The 21,375-nt window shown below is 41.7% G+C and overlaps 1 pseudogene; it reads left to right on the forward strand.

The window, feature by feature from the left end:
* Positions 1-21,375, forward strand: part of LOC121561571 — a 76,187-nt pseudogene that overhangs the window by 26,695 nt on the left and 28,117 nt on the right.

Genomic DNA, 21,375 nt, shown 5'->3' on the forward strand with positions numbered 1-21,375 from the left:
TACAGTAAACACATCATATACACCGTCCAATTAACCGTTAGTTTCACCCTTTTTATTAGTCATATCTACAGTAAACACATCATATACACCGTCCAATTAACCGTTAGGTTCACCTTTTATTAGTCATATCTACAGTAAACACATCATATACACCGTCCAATTAACCGTTAGTTTCACCTTTTATTAGTCATATCTATAGTAAACACATCATATACACCGTCCAATTAACCGTTAGTTTCACCTTTTATTAGTCATATCTACAGTAAACACATCATATACACCGTCCAATTAACCGTTAGGTTCACCTTTTATTAGTCATATCTACAGTAAACACATCATATACACCGTCCCATTAACCGTTAGGTTCACCCTTTTATTAGTCATATCTACAGTAAACACATCATATACACCGTCCAATTAACCGTTAGTTTCACCTTTTATTAGTCATATCTATAGTAAACACATCATATACACCGTCCAATTAACCGTTAGTTTCACCTTTTATTAGTCATATCTACAGTAAACACATCATATACACCGTCCAATTAACCGTTAGGTTCACCTTTTATTAGTCATATCTACAGTAAACACATCATATACACCGGCCCAATTAACCGTTAGGTTCACCTTTTATTAGTCATATCTACAGTAAACACATCATATACACCGTCCAATTAACCGTTAGTTTCACCTTTTATTAGTCATATCTACAGTAAACACATCATATACACCGTCCAATTAACCGTTAGGTTCACCTTTTATTAGTCATATCTACAGTAAACACATCATATACACCGTCCAATTAACCGTTAGGTTCACCTTTTATTAGTCATATCTACAGTAAATACATCATATACACCGTCCAATTAACCGTTAGGTTCACCTTTTATTAGTCATATCTACAGTAAACACATCATATACACCGTCCAATTAACCGTTAGTTTCACCTTTTATTAGTCATATCTATAGTAAACACATCATATACACCGTCCAATTAACCGTTAGTTTCACCTTTTATTAGTCATATCTACAGTAAACACATCATATACACCGTCCAATTAACCGTTAGTTTCACCTTTTATTAGTCATATCTACAGTAAATACATCATATACACCGTCCAATTAACCGTTAGGTTCACCTTTTATTAGTCATATCTACAGTAAATACATCATATACACCGTCCAATTAACCGTTAGTTTCACCTTTTATTAGTCATATCTACAGTAAACACATCATATACACCGTCCAATTAACCGTTAGGTTCACCTTTTATTAGTCATATCTACAGTAAACACATCATATACACCGTCCAATTAACCGTTAGTTTCACCTTTTTATTAGTCATATCTACAGTAAACACATCATATACACCGTCCAATTAACCGTTAGGTTCACCTTTTATTAGTCATATCTACAGTAAACACATCATATACACCGTCCAATTAACCGTTAGTTTCACCTTTTATTAGTCATATCTATAGTAAACACATCATATACACCGTCCAATTAACCGTTAGGTTCACCTTTTATTAGTCATATCTACAGTAAACACATCATATACACCGTCCAATTAACCGTTAGGTTCACCTTTTATTAGTCATATCTACAGTAAACACATCATATACACCGTCCAATTAACCGTTAGTTTCACCTTTTATTAGTCATATCTATAGTAAACACATCATATACACCGTCCAATTAACCGTTAGGTTCACCTTTTATTAGTCATATCTACAGTAAACACATCATATACACCGTCCAATTAACCGTTAGGTTCACCTTTTATTAGTCATATCTACAGTAAACACATCATATACACCGTCCAATTAACCGTTAGGTTCACCTTTTATTAGTCATATCTACAGTAAACACATCATATACACCGTCCAATTAACCGTTAGGTTCACCCTTTTATTAGTCATATCTACAGTAAACACATCATATACACCGTCCAATTAACGTTAGGTTCACCTTTTTATTAGTCATATCTACAGTAAACACATCATATACACCGTCCAATTAACCATTAGTTTCACCTTTTATTAGTCATATCTACAGTAAACACATCAATCAATCAATTTTATTTTATATAGCCCTTCTTACATCAGCTAATATCTCGAAGTGCTGTACAGAAACCCAGCCTAAAACCCCAAACAGCTAGTAATGCAGGTGTAGAAGCACGGTGGCTAGGAAAACTCCCTAGAAAGGCAAAACCTAGGAAGAAACCTAGAGAGGAACCAGGCTATGAGGGGTGGCCAGTCCTCTTCTGGCTGTGCCGGGTGGAGATTATAACAGAACCATGCCAAGATGTTCAAAATGTTCATAAGTGACAAGCATGGTCAAATAATAATCAGGAATAAATCTCAGTTGGCTTTTCATAGCCGATCATTAGAGTTTAAAACAGCAGGTCTGGGACAGGTAGGGGTTCCATAACCGCAGGCAGAACAGTTTAAACTGGAATAGCAGCAAGGCCAGGCGGACTGGGGACAGCAAGGAGTCACCACGGCCGGTAGTCCCGACGTATGGTCCTAGGGGCTCAGGTCTCTCAGTTGGCTTTTCATAGCCGATCATTTAGAGTTGAAAACAGCAGGTCTGGGACAGGTAGGGGTTTCGTAGCCGCAGGCAGAACAGTTGAAACTGGAATAGCAGCAAGGCCAGGCGGACTGGGGACAGCAAGGTGTCATCATGCCCGGTAGTCCTGACGTATGGTCCTAGGGCTCAGGTTCTCAGAGAGAAAGAGAGAACGAGAGAATTAGAGAGAGCATACTTAAATTCACACAGGACACTGGATAAGACAGGAGAAGTACTCCAGGTATAACCAACTAACCCCAGCCCCCGACACATAAACTACTGCAGCATAAATACTGGAGGCTGAGACAGGAGCGGTCCGGAGACACTGTGGCCCCATCCGAAGAAACCCCGGACAGGGCCAAACAGGAAGGATATAACCCCACCCACTCCGCCAAAGCACAGCCCCCGCACCACTAGAGGGATATCCCCAACCACCAACTTACAATCCTGAGACAAGGCCGAGTATAGCCCACAGAGGTCTCCACCACAGCACAAACCAAGGGGGGCGCCAACCCAGACAGGAAGATCACGTCAGTAACTCAACCCACTCAAGTGACGCACCCCTCCCAGGGACGGCATGAAAGAGCACCAGCAAGCCAGTGACTCAGCCCCTGCAACAGGGTTAGAGGCAGAGAACCCCAGTGGAGAGGGGAACCGGCCCGGCAGAGACAGCAAGGGCTGTTCGTTGCTCCAGCCTTTCCGTTCACCTTCACACTCCTGGGCCAGACTACACTCAATCATATGACCTACTGAAGAGATAAGTCTTCAGTAAAGACTTAAAGGTTGAGACCGAGTCTGCGTCTCTCACATGGGTAGGCAGACTGTTCCATAAAAATGGAGATCTACAGGAGAAAGCCCTGCCTCCCGCTGTTTGCTTAGAAATTCTAGGGACAATTAGGAGGCCTGCGTCTTGTGACCGTAGCGTACGTATTGGTATGTACGGCAGGACCAACTCGGAAAGATAGGTAGGAGCAAGCCCATGTAACGCTTTATAGGTTAACAGTAAAACCTTGAAATCAGCCCTTGCCTTAACAGGAAGCCAGTGTAGGGAAGCTAGCACTGGAGTAATATGATCAAATTTCTTGGTTCTAGTCAGGATTCTAGCAGCCGTATTTAGCACTAACTGAAGTTTATTTAGTGCTTTATCCGGGTAGCCGGAAAATAGAGCATTGCAGTAGTCTAATCTAGAAGTAACAAATGCATTGTCACGGTTCAGACAGACGACAAGAGGACCACAATTGCGTCACACCAGAAAGTTTATTTAAACTTAAGGGGAAAGGGATGTAGGGAGTGAGTGAAGGGCTCCAGGGGTTATCCCGTCCGATGTGCTGGGTCTGTGCCTCCCCCCAGTGGCAGCGATCGTCCGATGACGCCGGTGGTTGGTGGTCCAGAAGTCCTGGGGGGGAAACACAGACACAACGGGGCGGAATGAAACCAGGCAGCAGTACAGTTCAAGGGAAAACCAAAATACGTAGTAGCAAGGCAGAAGGCTGGTCAGAGTTACCGGGATTGAAGAGTAGTCAGGAGTCGTAATGGCAGAAGCAGGTCTGGATCTCCTGAGGCAGAAGAGTATCCAAAAACCAGGCAGGTCCGGGGTCACAAAACCAGGGTGAGCCAGAAGCGCGAGCAAACAGGTTCGGGTGTGAGCTTTGCAGACGATCTGACACCGGAGAGCTGAAAGACAGGGCCTTAAATACTGGGAGAGGTTAGTGGGTAATGCAGCGCAGCTGGCAGAGTAATTAGAGCCGAGCAGAGCAGGGACAGGTGGAGCTAGTTAGGCTGAGTAGAGAGAGGGAGGTGAGCAGAGTGGAAGATAGTGGAAACCAATTAAGGTGGTAACCCGGTGGAGTGAGAGGGCTCATGACAGAACCCCCCCAAGGGACGGCCCCAGAAGTCCCAAGAGCAACACCACGCCGGGCGGGAGGAGGGGAGCCGGAGGAGGGCTAGAACTCCTCCGAACGGTCCGAGTGAACGTCCTCATCCTCGGAGGAAGCCGGAGGGCCGTGGTCGGGGAGATGGGACAGGTCCCGAGACAGGGTCAGGCACAGGACAGGAAGCCGAGCGGGCCGGACGGTTAGGGACCCCTCTGGGGCGGCCCCTACGGATTGCAGGTTGATCAGGATGCCGTTGGTGGAAAGCGGTGATGAGAGTCCTATCCACAATCCGACTAGCTGGCACCCAGGTCCTTTCCTCAGGTCCATAGCCCTCCCAGTCAATGAGGTACTGGAGACCCCTACCCCTCCGTCTGGACCGAAGCAGGCGGCGGACGGTGTAAACCAGACCACCTTCGACGAGCCGTGGAGGAGGAGGACAAGGCGCAGCAGGGACCAGCGGACTCCTGGGCACAGGCAGGGGCTGCAGCAATCCGGCTGGGGGCTGGCAGGACGACTTGTGTTGGTTGCAGATGGGGCAGGCTTGGACGAATTCCCGTACATCCTTCCTCAGAGAGGGCCACCAGAACCTCTGGGCGAGCAGGTTGTAAGTGCGGGTGGAGCCAGGGTGACAAGCTAGGCGGGAGTCATGTCCCCACTGAACGACCTGGGACCTCAGGTCTTCGGGGACAAAAAGGCGGTCAGCTGGGCAAGTGCTGGGACCTGGCTGGTTACGGAGAGCCTCCAGCACCTGTTCCTCAACAGCCCAGGTCAGAGCTGCAACGATGCAGGGACTTGGCAGAATCGACACAGGGTCCTTGGAGGGGTCAGGAGCGGAGTTAGTAGGTACTGGCCGAGGGGGTAGTGCGGCGGCAAGCAGGCAGGTTCGGTGGCAGTCCTCTCCCCACTCCCTGATCACCCCGGTCACCCAGTCGAGCTGAGGGTTGTGCCGGCGGAGCCATGGGTAACCCAGGATGAGGGGTTGGCCTGGAGAGGGGAGCAGGTGAAACTGGATAGTTTCTTGATGGTTTCCGGACAGACCCATCGAGACCGGGGGCCGTGACATGAGTGACCGATCCGAGTAAGTGTCCGTCCAGTGCCCGGGCAGGAATAGGAGGTGTCAAACGGAGGTTCTCCAGTCCCAGTTGGCGTGCCAGCTTGATGTCCATTATGTTGGCTTCGGCGCCAGAATCCACCAGAGCAGCCAGGGTGTGAGTTGAGTCAGGGAGGCGGAGGTGAACTTGCAGCAGGGGTTTGCGGTCGGAGGACTGGATGGTCATTGAACTCAACCGGACTCCCCCTATGCCCGGTGAGCTTCGGCCCTTTAAAGGGCAGGTTACCACACGATGTCCATCACCTCCACAATAGAGGCAGAGGTTTGAGGTGAAGCGTCGCTGGCGCTCTGCAGGAGTGAGAGAGGCTCGCCCAATCTCCATAGGCTCAGACTGATCAAGCTGACCTGGGTGAGTGGCAGTAGATGACAGGAGCCCAGTCGGATCTCTCCGAATGCCGGTAGTAGGTGGACCTTGGCGCCCCCCCTCTCACGACCGACGGGTCTGTATCCCTCTGTCGATCCTGACAGTCAGTGCGATGGCTTCATCAAGAGTGGAAGGCAGTTCATGGGAGACCAACTCGTCCTTGATATAGTCAGCCAAACTATGGAAGAACGCGTCCACCAACGATGGTGTGTTCCAAGAACTTCGTCTAGCCAGGGTTCGGAAGTCGATGGAATGGTCTGCGACTGTACGTCTGCCTTGTCGAATACTGAACAGTTCACGAGACGCCTCTGCGGTTGGTGAATCCAGGTCAAACACCTTCAGCATCTCCTCAGCAAACAGGTCGAAGGTTGCACATGCGGGGGTTTGACGTTCGAACTCTGCTGTTCCCCAGAGTCGAGCTCGGCCCGTCAGGTGAGTGATGGCATACCCAACTCTAGCCCCCTCCGTGGCGAAGGTCCTTGGCTGCAAGGAGAACTGAAGTCGGCAGCTAGTCAGGAATGGCCGGACCTGGGTTGAATCGCCGTTGAACCGCTCGGGGTTTCCAATCTTGGGTTCGGAGCAGCGGCTGCAATGACCGGGGCAGGTAACTCGGGGGCAGGGCTGGTGGGCAGACTGGCTGGGGTCAGGTTGGTGAGGAGTTGAATGATCATGGCGAGTTGTTGTTGCTGCTGCTGGGACTGCTGCTGGTGCTGCTGGAACTGCTGATGCTGTTGGTGGCCGACCTGAAGCAGAGAGGAGATGACGCCGCTCATGCGGCCTAGCTCTCTCTCAGTGTGTTCCAGGCGTAGCATGACGGTGGGTTGCTCAGGCTCTTCGGTTTCCATGTCGGGGGAAGTGTGCGCTGAGTCCATGATGGTCAGATCGTACTGTCACGGTTCAGACAGACGACAAGAGGACCACAATTGCGTCACACCAGAAAGTTTATTTAAACTTAAGGGGAAAGGGATGTAGGGAGTGAGTGAAGGCTCCAGGGGTTATCCCGTCCGATGTGCTGGGTCTGTGCCTCCCCCCAGTGGCAGCGATGCGTCCGATGACGCCGGTGGTTGGTGGTCCAGAAGTCCTGGGGGAAACACAGACACAACGGGCGGGAATGAAACCAGGCAGCAGTACAGTTCAAGGGAAAACCAAAATACGTAGTAGCAAGGCAGAAGGCTGGTCAGAGTTACCGGGATTGAAGAGTAGTCAGGAGTCGTAATGGCAGAAGCAGGTCTGGATCTCCTGAGGCAGAAGAGTATCCAAAAACCAGGCAGGTCCGGGGTCACAAAACCAGGGTGAGCCAGAAGCGCGAGCAAACAGGTTCCGGGTGTGAGCTTTGCAGACGATCTGACACCGGAGAGCTGAAAGACAGGGCCTTAAATACTGGGAGAGGTTAGTGGGTAATGCAGCGCAGCTGGCAGAGTAATTAGAGCCGAGCAGAGCAGGGACAGGTGGAGCTAGTTAGGCTGAGTAGAGAGAGGGAGGTGAGCAGAGTGGAAGATAGTGGAAACCAATTAAGGTGGTAACCCGGTGGAGTGAGAGGGCTCATGACATGCATGGATTAATTTTTCTGCATCATTTTTGGACAGAAAATTTCTGATTTTTGCAATGTTACGTAGATGGAAAAAAGCTGTCCTTGAAACAGTCTTGATATGTTCGTCAAAAGAGAGATCAGGGTCAAGAGTATCATCATATACATCATATCATATACACCGTCCAATTAACCGTTAGGTTCACCTTTTATTTGTCATATCTACAGTAAACACATCATATACACCGTCCAATTAACCGTTAGGTTCACCTTTTATTAGTCATATCTACAGTAAACACATCATATACACCGTCCAATTAACCGTTAGTTTCACCTTTTATTAGTCATATCTACAGTAAACACATCATATACACCGTCCAATTAACCGTTAGGTTCACCTTTTATTAGTCATATCTACAGTAAACACATCATATACACCGTCCAATTAACCGTTAGTTTCACCTTTTATTAGTCATATCTACAGTAAACACATCATATACACCGTCCAATTAACCGTTAGTTTCACCTTTTATTAGTCATATCTACAGTAAACACATCATATACACCGTCCAATTAACCGTTAGGTTCACCTTTTATTAGTCATATCTACAGTAAACACATCATATACACCGTCCAATTAACCGTTAGTTTCACCTTTTATTAGTCATATCTACAGTAAACACATCATATACACCGTCCAATTAACCGTTAGGTTCACCTTTTATTAGTCATATCTACAGTAAACACATCATATACACCGTCCAATTAACCGTTAGTTTCACCTTTTATTAGTCATATCTACAGTAAACACATCATATACACCGTCCAATTAACCGTTAGGTTCACCTTTTATTAGTCATATCTACAGTAAACACATCATATACACCGTCCAATTAACCGTTAGTTTCACCTTTTATTAGTCATATCTACAGTAAACACATCATATACACCGTCCAATTAACCGTTAGTTTCACCTTTTATTAGTCATATCTACAGTAAACACATCATATACACCGTCCAATTAACCGTTAGTTTCACCTTTTATTAGTCATATCTACAGTAAATACATCATATACACCGTCCAATTAACCGTTAGGTTCACCCTCTATTAGTCATATCTACAGTAAATACATCATATACACCGTCCAATTAACCGTTAGTTTCACCTTTTATTAGTCATATCTACAGTAAATACATCATATACACCGTCCAATTAACCGTTAGGTTCACCTTTTATTAGTCATATCTACAGTAAACACATCATATACACCGTCCAATTAACCGTTAGTTTCACCTTTTATTAGTCATATCTACAGTAAACACATCATATACACCGTCCAATTAACCGTTAGGTTCACCTTTTATTAGTCATATCTACAGTAAACACATCATATACACCGTCCAATTAACCGTTAGGTTCACCTTTTATTTGTCATATCTACAGTAAATACATCATATACACCGTCCAATTAACCGTTAGTTTCACCTTTTATTAGTCATATCTATAGTAAACACATCATATACACCGTCCAATTAACCGTTAGTTTCACCTTTTATTAGTCATATCTACAGTAAACACATCATATACACCGTCCAATTAACCGTTAGTTTCACCTTTTATTAGTCATATCTACAGTAAACACATCATATACACCGTCCAATTAACCGTTAGGTTCACCTTTTATTAGTCATATCTACAGTAAACACATCATATACACCGTCCAATTAACCGTTAGTTTCACCTTTTATTAGTCATATCTATAGTAAACACATCATATACACCGTCCAATTAACCGTTAGTTTCACCTTTTATTAGTCATATCTACAGTAAACACATCATATACACCGTCCAATTAACCGTTAGGTTCACCTTTTATTAGTCATATCTACAGTAAACACATCATATACACCGTCCAATTAACCGTTAGGTTCACCTTTTATTAGTCATATCTACAGTAAACACATCATATACACCGTCCAATTAACCGTTAGTTTCACCTTTTATTAGTCATATCTATAGTAAACACATCATATACACCGTCCAATTAACCGTTAGTTTCACCTTTTATTAGTCATATCTACAGTAAACACATCATATACACCGTCCAATTAACCGTTAGGTTCACCTTTTATTAGTCATATCTACAGTAAACACATCATATACACCGTCCAATTAACCGTTAGGTTCACCTTTTATTAGTCATATCTACAGTAAACACATCATATACACCGTCCAATTAACCGTTAGTTTCACCTTTTATTAGTCATATCTACAGTAAACACATCATATACACCGTCCAATTAACCGTTAGGTTCACCTTTTATTAGTCATATCTACAGTAAACACATCATATACACCGTCCAATTAACCGTTAGGTTCACCTTTTATTAGTCATATCTACAGTAAATACATCATATACACCGTCCAATTAACCGTTAGGTTCACCTTTTATTAGTCATATCTACAGTAAACACATCATATACACCGTCCAATTAACCGTTAGTTTCACCTTTTATTAGTCATATCTATAGTAAACACATCATATACACCGTCCAATTAACCGTTAGTTTCACCTTTTATTAGTCATATCTACAGTAAACACATCATATACACCGTCCAATTAACCGTTAGTTTCACCTTTTATTAGTCATATCTACAGTAAATACATCATATACACCGTCCAATTAACCGTTAGGTTCACCTTTTATTAGTCATATCTACAGTAAATACATCATATACACCGTCCAATTAACCGTTAGTTTCACCTTTTATTAGTCATATCTACAGTAAACACATCATATACACCGTCCAATTAACCGTTAGGTTCACCTTTTATTAGTCATATCTACAGTAAACACATCATATACACCGTCCAATTAACCGTTAGTTTCACCTTTTATTAGTCATATCTACAGTAAACACATCATATACACCGTCCAATTAACCGTTAGGTTCACCTTTTATTAGTCATATCTACAGTAAACACATCATATACACCGTCCAATTAACCGTTAGTTTCACCTTTTATTAGTCATATCTATAGTAAACACATCATATACACCGTCCAATTAACCGTTAGGTTCACCTTTTATTAGTCATATCTACAGTAAACACATCATATACACCGTCCAATTAACCGTTAGGTTCACCTTTTATTAGTCATATCTACAGTAAACACATCATATACACCGTCCAATTAACCGTTAGTTTCACCTTTTATTAGTCATATCTATAGTAAACACATCATATACACCGTCCAATTAACCGTTAGGTTCACCTTTTATTAGTCATATCTACAGTAAACACATCATATACACCGTCCAATTAACCGTTAGGTTCACCTTTTATTAGTCATATCTACAGTAAACACATCATATACACCGTCCAATTAACCGTTAGGTTCACCTTTTATTAGTCATATCTACAGTAAACACATCATATACACCGTCCAATTAACCGTTAGGTTCACCTTTTATTAGTCATATCTACAGTAAACACATCATATACACCGTCCAATTAACCGTTAGGTTCACCTTTTATTAGTCATATCTACAGTAAACACATCATATACACCGTCCAATTAACCATTAGTTTCACCTTTTATTAGTCATATCTACAGTAAACACATCATATACACCGTCCAATTAACCGTTAGGTTCACCTTTTATTTGTCATATCTACAGTAAACACATCATATACACCGTCCAATTAACCGTTAGGTTCACCTTTTTATTAGTCATATCTACAGTAAACACATCATATACACCGTCCAATTAACCGTTAGTTTCACCTTTTATTAGTCATATCTACAGTAAACACATCATATACACCGTCCAATTAACCGTTAGGTTCACCTTTTATTAGTCATATCTACAGTAAACACATCATATACACCGTCCAATTAACCGTTAGTTTCACCTTTTATTAGTCATATCTACAGTAAACACATCATATACACCGTCCAATTAACCGTTAGTTTCACCTTTTATTAGTCATATCTACAGTAAACACATCATATACACCGTCCAATTAACCGTTAGGTTCACCTTTTATTAGTCATATCTACAGTAAACACATCATATACACCGTCCAATTAACCGTTAGTTTCACCTTTTATTAGTCATATCTACAGTAAACACATCATATACACCGTCCAATTAACCGTTAGGTTCACCTTTTATTAGTCATATCTACAGTAAACACATCATATACACCGTCCAATTAACCGTTAGTTTCACCTTTTATTAGTCATATCTACAGTAAACACATCATATACACCGTCCAATTAACCGTTAGGTTCACCTTTTTATTAGTCATATCTACAGTAAACACATCATATACACCGTCCAATTAACCGTTAGTTTCACCTTTTATTAGTCATATCTACAGTAAACACATCATATACACCGTCCAATTAACCGTTAGTTTCACCTTTTATTAGTCATATCTACAGTAAACACATCATATACACCGTCCAATTAACCGTTAGTTTCACCTTTTATTAGTCATATCTACAGTAAATACATCATATACACCGTCCAATTAACCGTTAGGTTCACCTTTTATTAGTCATATCTACAGTAAATACATCATATACACCGTCCAATTAACCGTTAGTTTCACCTTTTATTAGTCATATCTACAGTAAACACATCATATACACCGTCCAATTAACCGTTAGGTTCACCTTTTATTAGTCATATCTACAGTAAACACATCATATACACCGTCCAATTAACCGTTAGTTTCACCTTTTATTAGTCATATCTACAGTAAACACATCATATACACCGTCCAATTAACCGTTAGGTTCACCTTTTATTAGTCATATCTACAGTAAACACATCATATACACCGTCCAATTAACCGTTAGGTTCACCTTTTATTAGTCATATCTACAGTAAATACATCATATACACCGTCCAATTAACCGTTAGTTTCACCTTTTATTAGTCATATCTACAGTAAACACATCATATACACCGTCCAATTAACCGTTAGGTTCACCTTTTATTAGTCATATCTACAGTAAATACATCATATACACCGTCCAATTAACCGTTAGTTTCACCTTTTATTAGTCATATCTACAGTAAACACATCATATACACCGTCCAATTAACCGTTAGTTTCACCTTTTATTAGTCATATCTACAGTAAACACATCATATACACCGTCCAATTAACCGTTAGGTTCACCTTTTATTAGTCATATCTACAGTAAATACATCATATACACCGTCCAATTAACCGTTAGTTTCACCTTTTATTAGTCATATCTACAGTAAACACATCATATACACCGTCCAATTAACCGTTAGGTTCACCTTTTATTAGTCATATCTACAGTAAACACATCATATACACCGTCCAATTAACCGTTAGTTTCTCCTTTTATTAGTCATATCTATAGTAAACACATCATATACACCGTCCAATTAACCGTTAGGTTCACCTTTTATTAGTCATATCTACAGTAAACACATCATATACACCGTCCAATTAACCGTTAGGTTCACCTTTTATTAGTCATATCTACAGTAAACACATCATATACACCGTCCAATTAACCGTTAGGTTCACCTTTTATTAGTCATATCTACAGTAAACACATCATATACACCGTCCAATTAACCGTTAGGTTCACCTTTTATTAGTCATATCTACAGTAAACACATCATATACACCGTCCAATTAACCGTTAGTTTCACCTTTTATTAGTCATATCTATAGTAAACACATCATATACACCGTCCAATTAACCGTTAGGTTCACCTTTTATTAGTCATATCTACAGTAAACACATCATATACACCGTCCAATTAACCGTTAGTTTCACCTTTTATTAGTCATATCTATAGTAAACACATCATATACACCGTCCAATTAACCGTTAGTTTCACCTTTTATTAGTCATATCTACAGTAAACACATCATATACACCGTCCAATTAACCGTTAGGTTCACCTTTTATTAGTCATATCTACAGTAAACACATCATATACACCGTCCAATTAACCGTTAGGCTCACCTTTTATTAGTCATATCTACAGTAAACACATCATATACACCGTCCAATTAACCGTTAGTTTCACCTTTTATTAGTCATATCTATAGTAAACACATCATATACACCGTCCAATTAACCGTTAGTTTCACCTTTTATTAGTCATATCTACAGTAAACACATCATATACACCGTCCAATTAACCGTTAGTTTCACCTTTTATTAGTCATATCTACAGTAAACACATCATATACACCGTCCAATTAACCGTTAGGTTCACCTTTTATTAGTCATATCTACAGTAAACACATCATATACACCGTCCAATTAACCGTTAGTTTCACCTTTTATTAGTCATATCTATAGTAAACACATCATATACACCGTCCAATTAACCGTTAGGTTCACCTTTTATTAGTCATATCTATAGTAAACACATCATATACACCGTCCAATTAACCGTTAGGTTCACCTTTTATTAGTCATATCTACAGTAAACACATCATATACACCGTCCAATTAACCGTTAGGTTCACCTTTTATTAGTCATATCTACAGTAAACACATCATATACACCGTCCAATTAACCGTTAGGTTCACCTTTTATTAGTCATATCTACAGTAAACACATCATATACACCGTCCAATTAACCGTTAGGTTCACCTTTTATTAGTCATATCTACAGTAAACACATCATATACACCGTCCAATTAACCATTAGTTTCACCTTTTATTAGTCATATCTACAGTAAACACATCATATACACCGTCCAATTAACCGTTAGGTTCACCTTTTATTTGTCATATCTACAGTAAACACATCATATACACCGTCCAATTAACCGTTAGGTTCACCTTTTATTAGTCATATCTACAGTAAACACATCATATACACCGTCCAATTAACCGTTAGTTTCACCTTTTATTAGTCATATCTACAGTAAACACATCATATACACCGTCCAATTAACCGTTAGGTTCACCTTTTATTAGTCATATCTACAGTAAACACATCATATACACCGTCCAATTAACCGTTAGTTTCACCTTTTATTAGTCATATCTACAGTAAACACATCATATACACCGTCCAATTAACCGTTAGGTTCACCTTTTATTAGTCATATCTACAGTAAACACATCATATACACCGTCCAATTAACCGTTAGGTTCACCTTTTATTAGTCATATCTACAGTAAACACATCATATACACCGTCCAATTAACCGTTAGTTTCTCCTTTTTATTAGTCATATCTACAGTAAACACATCATATACACCGTCCAATTAACCGTTAGTTTCACCTTTTATTAGTCATATCTACAGTAAACACATCATATACACCGTCCAATTAACCGTTAGGTTCACCTTTTTATTAGTCATATCTACAGTAAATACATCATATACACCGTCCAATTAACCGTTAGGTTCACCTTTTATTAGTCATATCTACAGTAAACACATCATATACACCGTCCAATTAACCGTTAGGTTCACCTTTTATTAGTCATATCTACAGTAAACACATCATATACACCGTCCAATTAACCGTTAGGTTCACCTTTTTATTAGTCATATCTACAGTAAACACATCATATACACCGTACAATTAACCGTTAGGTTCACCTTTTATTAGTCATATCTACAGTAAACACATCATATACACCGTCCAATTAACCGTTAGTTTCACCTTTTATTAGTCATATCTACAGTAAACACATCATATACACCGTCCAATTAACCGTTAGGTTCACCTTTTATTAGTCATATCTATAGTAAACACATCATATACACCGTCCAATTAACCGTTAGGTTCACCTTTTATTAGTCATATCTACAGTAAACACATCATATACACCGTCCAATTAACCGTTAGGTTCACCTTTTATTAGTCATATCTACAGTAAATACATCATATACACCGTCCAATTAACCGTTACGTTCACCTTTTATTAGTCATATCTACAGTAAACACATCATATACACCGTCCAATTAACCGTTAGTTTCACCTTTTATTAGTCATATCTACAGTAAACACATCATATACACCGTCCAATTAACCGTTAGGTTCACCTTTTATTAGTCATATCTACAGTAAACACATCATATACACCGTCCAATTAACCGTTAGTTTCACCTTTTTATTAGTCATATCTACAGTAAACACATCATATACACCGTCCAATTAACCGTTAGGTTCACCTTTTATTAGTCATATCTACAGTAAACACATCATATACACCGTCCAATTAACCGTTAGTTTCACCTTTTATTAGTCATATCTACAGTAAACACATCATATACACCGTCCAATTAACCGTTAGTTTCACCTTTTATTAGTCATATCTACAGTAAACACATCATATACACCGTCCAATTAACCGTTAGTTTCACCTTTTATTAGTCATATCTACAGTAAACACATCATATACACCGTCCAATTAACCGTTAGGTTCACCTTTTATTAGTCATATCTACAGTAAACACATCATATACACCGTCCAATTAACCGTTAGGTTCACCTTTTATTAGTCATATCTACAGTAAACACATCATATACACCGTCCAATTAACCGTTAGTTTCACCTTTTATTAGTCATATCTACAGTAAACACATCATATACACCGTCCAATTAACCGTTAGTTTCACCTTTTATTAGTCATATCTACAGTAAACACATCATATACACCGTCCAATTAACCGTTAGTTTCACCTTTTTATTAGTCATATCTACAGTAAACACATCATATACACCGTCCAATTAACCGTTAGTTTCACCTTTTATTAGTCATATCTACAGTAAACACATCATATACACCGTCCAATTAACCGTTAGGTTCACCTTTTATTAGTCATATCTACAGTAAACACATCATATACACCGTCCAATTAACCGTTAGGTTCACCTTTTATTAGTCATATCTACAGTAAACACATCATATACACCGTCCAATTAACCGTTAGTTTCACCTTTTATTAGTCATATCTACAGTAAACACATCATATACACCGTCCAATTAACCGTTAGGTTCACCTTTTATTAGTCATATCTACAGTAAACACATCATATACACCGTCCAATTAACCGTTAGTTTCACCTTTTATTAGTCATATCTACAGTAAACACATCATATACACCGTCCAATTAACCGTTAGGTTCACCTTTTATTAGTCATATCTACAGTAAACACATCATATACACCGTCCAATTAACCGTTAGGTTCACCTTTTATTAGTCATATCTACAGTAAACACATCATATACACCGTCCAATTAACCGTTAGGTTCACCTTTTATTAGTCATATCTACAGTAAACACATCATATACACCGTCCAATTAACCGTTAGGTTCACCTTTTATTAGTCATATCTACAGTAAACACATCATATACACCGTCCAATTAACCGTTAGGTTCACCTTTTATTAGTCATATCTACAGTAAACACATCATATACACCGTCCAATTAACCGTTAGTTTCACCTTTTATTAGTCATATCTATAGTAAACACATCATATACACCGTCCAATTAACCGTTAGGTTCACCTTTTATTAGTCCTGTGTACAGGTGTTTTGGGGAAGGGGGCTTTGGTTGGTAAGTGTTTTAAAATGTACTGGTCCTTCTTCATCACCCACTGGAGGGCCTTGTGGCAATTCCCCCGGTACCGGGCCCTGATGCATCCGGTCAGGACGCTCTCGATGGTGCAGCGGTAGTATTTGGAGAGGACTCGGGGTGGCATGCCACATTTCTTCAGCCGCCTTAGGAAGTAGAGACTGCCTCCAAATACAACACTGCCCCTTTAAGGCTCTCCTGGAGGATGGTTGGCCACCCTTGGTAACCTATAAAATATTGCAACATTAGAATTACAACCAACTTTTTATAAAATAATTCCCTCCAGGGCTGGAAATTAAGGGCTTCCCATCGTCCCTGGGATGATACAAAATATGTAGACGGTTCAAAACAGATTCTGGGACAGTTCGAGGACGACGGTTCAAAACAGATTCTGGGACAGTTCGAGGACGACGGTTCAAAACAGATTCTGGGACAGTTCGAGGACTGACGGTTCAAAACAGATTCTGGGACAGTTCGAGGAAGACGGTTCAAAACAGATTCTGGGACAGTTCGAGGACGACGGTTCAAAACAGATTCTGGGACAGTTCGAGGACGACGGTTCAAAACAGATTCTGGGACAGTTCGAGGACGACGGTTCAAAACAGATTCTGGGACAGTTCGAGGAAGACGGTTCAAAACAGATTCTGGGACAGTTCGAGGACGACGGTTCAAAACAGATTCTGGGACAGTTCGAGGACGACGGTTCAAAACAGATTCTGGGACAGTTCGAGGACGACAGTTCTCTCTGTGTATTAGTGTTACCTAACAGCTCTCCCCCATCTCTCTGTGTATTAGTGTTACCTAAAGCTCTCCCCCATCTCTCTGTGTATTAGTGTTACCTAACAGCTCTCCCCCATCTCTCTGTGTATTAGTGTTACCTAACAGCTCTCCCTCTCCCCCATCTCTCTGTGTATTAGTGTTACCTAACAGCTCTCCCCCATCTCTCTGTGTATTAGTGTTACCTAACAGCTCTCCCCCATCTCTCTGTGTATTAGTGTTACCTAACAGCTCTCCCCCATCTCTCTGTGTATTAGTGTTACCTAACAGCTCTCCCCCATCTCTCTGTGTATTAGTGTTACCTAACAGCTCTCCCCCCATCTCTCTGTGTATTAGTGTTACCTAACAGCTCTCCCCCATCTCTCTGTGTATTAGTGTTACCTAACAGCTCTCCCCCATCTCTCTGTGTATTAGTGTTACCTAACAGCTCTCCCCCATCTCTCTGTGTATTAGTGTTACCTAACAGCTCTCCCTCTCCCCCATCTCTCTGTGTATTAGTGTTACCTAACAGCTCTCCCCCATCTCTCTGTGTATTAGTGTTACCTAACAGCTCTCCCCCATCTCTCTGTGTATTAGTGTTACCTAACAGCTCTCCCCCATCTCTCTGTGTATTAGTGTTACCTAACAGCTCTCCCCCATCTCTCTGTGTATTAGTGTTACCTAACAGCTCTCCCCCATCTCTCTGTGTATTAGTGTTACCTAACAGCTCTCCCCCCATCTCTCTGTGTATTAGTGTTACCTAACAGCTCTCCCCCATCTCTCTGTGTATTAGTGTTACCTAACAGCTCTCCCCCATCTCTCTGTGTATTAGTGTTACCTAACAGCTCTCCCCCATCTCTCTGTGTATTAGTGTTACCTAACAGCTCTCCCCCATCTCTCTGTGTATTAGTGTTACCTAACAGCTCTCCCCCATCTCTCTGTGTATTAGTGTTACCTAACAGCTCTCCCCCATCTCTCTGTGTATTAGTGTTACCTAACAGCTCTCCCCCATCTCTCTGTGTATTAGTGTTACCTAACAGCTCTCCCCCCATCTCTCTGTGTATTAGTGTTACCTAAAGCTCTCCCCCATCTCTCTGTGTATTAGTGTTACCTAACAGCTCTCCCTCTCCCCCATCTCTCTGTGTATTAGTGTTACCTAACAGCTCTCCCCCATCTCTCTGTGTATTAGTGTTACCTAACAGCTCTCCCCCATCTCTCTGTGTATTAGTGTTACCTAACAGCTCTCCCCATCTCTCTGTGTATTAGTGTTACCTAACAGCTCTCCCCATCTCTCTGTGTATTAGTGTTACCTAACAGCTCTCCCCTCTCCCCCATCTCTCTGTGTATTAGTGTTACCTAACAGCTCTCCCCCATCTCTCTGTGTATTAGTGTTACCTAACAGCTCTCCCCCATCTCTCTGTGTATTAGTGTTACCTAACAGCTCTCCCTCTCCCCCATCTCTCTGTGTATTAGTGTTACCTAACAGCTCTCCCCCATCTCTCTGTGTATTAGTGTTACCTAACAGCTCTCCCCCATCTCTCTGTGTATTAGTGTTACCTAACAGCTCTCCCTCTCCCCATCTCTCTGTGTATTAGTGTTACCTAACAGCTCTCCCCCCATCTCTCTGTGTATTAGTGTTACCTAACAGCTCTCCCTCTCCCCCATCTCTCTGTGTATTAGTGTTACCTAACAGCTCTCCCTCTCCCCATCTCTCTGTGTATTAGTGTTACCTAACAGCTCTCCCCATCTCTCTGTGTATTAGTGTTACCTAACAGCTCTCCCCCATCTCTCTGTGTATTAGTGTTACCTAACAGCTCTCCCCCATCTCTCTGTGTATTAGTGTTACCTAACAGCTCTCCCCCATCTCTCTGTGTATTAGTGTTACCTAACAGCTCTCCCCCCATCTCTCTGTGTATTAGTGTTACCTAACAGCTCTCCCCCCATCTCTCTGTGTATTAGTGTTACCTAACAGCTCTCCCCATCTCTCTGTGTATTAGTGTTACCTAACAGCTCTCCCCCATCTCTCTGTGTATTAGTGTTACCTAACAGCTCTCCCCCATCTCTCTGTGTATTAGTGTTACCTAACAGCTCTCCCCCCATCTCTCTGTGTATTAGTGTTACCTAACAGCTCTCCCTCTCCCCCATCTCTCTGTGTATTAGTGTTACCTAACAGCTCTCCCCCATCTCTCTGTGTATTAGTGTTACCTAACAGCTCTCCCTCTCCCCATCTCTCTGTGTATTAGTGTTACCTAACAGCTCTCCCCCATCTCTCTGTGTATTAGTGTTACCTAACAGCTCTCCCCCATCTCTCTGTGTATTAGTGTTACCTAACAGCTCTCCCTCTCCCCCATCTCTCTGTGTATTAGTGTTACCTAACAGCTCTCCCCCATCTCTCTGTGTATTAGTGTTACCTAACAGCTCTCCCCCATCTCTCTGTGTATTAGTGTTACCTAACAGCTCTCCCCCATCTCTCTGTGTATTAGTGTTACCTAACAGCTCTCCCCATCTCTCTGTGTATTAGTGTTACCTAACAGCTCTCCCCCATCTCTCTGTGTATTAGTGTTACCTAACAGCTCTCCCCCATCTCTCTGTGTATTAGTGTTACCTAACAGCTCTCCCCGCATCTCTCTGTGTATTAGTGTTACCTAACAGCTCTCCCCCATCTCTCTGTGTATTAGTGTTACCTAACAGCTCTCCCCCATCTCTCTGTGTATTAGTGTTACCTAACAGCTCTCCCCCATCTCTCTGTGTATTAGTGTTACCTAACAGCTCTCCCTCTCCCCCATCTCTCTGTGTATTAGTGTTACCTAACAGCTCTCCCTCTCCCCATCTCTCTGTGTATTAGTGTTACCTAACAGCTCTCCCCCATCTCTCTGTGTATTAGTGTTACCTAACAGCTCTCCCTCTCCCCCATCTCTCTGTGTATTAGTGTTACCTAACAGCTCTCCCCCATCTCTCTGTGTATTAGTGTTACCTAACAGCTCTCCCCATCTCTCTGTGTATTAGTGTTACCTAACAGCTCTCCCTCTCCCCCATCTCTCTGTGTATTAGTGTTACCTAACAGCTCTCCCCCATCTCTCTGTGTATTAGTGTTACCTAACAGCTCTCCCCCATCTCTCTGTGTATTAGTGTTACCTAACAGCTCTCCCCCATCTCTCTGTGTATTAGTGTTACCTAACAGCTCTCCCCCATCTCTCTGTGTATTAGTGTTACCTAACAGCTCTCCCCCATCTCTCTGTGTATTAGTGTTACCTAACAGCTCTCCCCCATCTCTCTGTGTATTAGTGTTACCTAACAGCTCTCCCCCCATCTCTCTGTGTATTAGTGTTACATAACAGCTCTCCCCCATCTCTCTGTGTATTAGTGTTACCTAACAGCTCTCCCACATCTCTCTGTGTATTAGTGTTACCTAACAGCTCTCCCCCATCTCTCTGTGTATTAGTGTTACCTAACAGCTCTCCCCCATCTCTCTGTGTATTAGTGTTACCTAACAGCTCTCCCCCATCTCTCTGTGTATTAGTGTTACCTAACAGCTCTCCCCCATCT

This window comes from Coregonus clupeaformis, unplaced genomic scaffold, assembly GCF_020615455.1.
Source record: "Coregonus clupeaformis isolate EN_2021a unplaced genomic scaffold, ASM2061545v1 scaf0858, whole genome shotgun sequence".
In the NCBI taxonomy this organism is placed as follows: domain Eukaryota; kingdom Metazoa; phylum Chordata; class Actinopteri; order Salmoniformes; family Salmonidae; genus Coregonus; species Coregonus clupeaformis.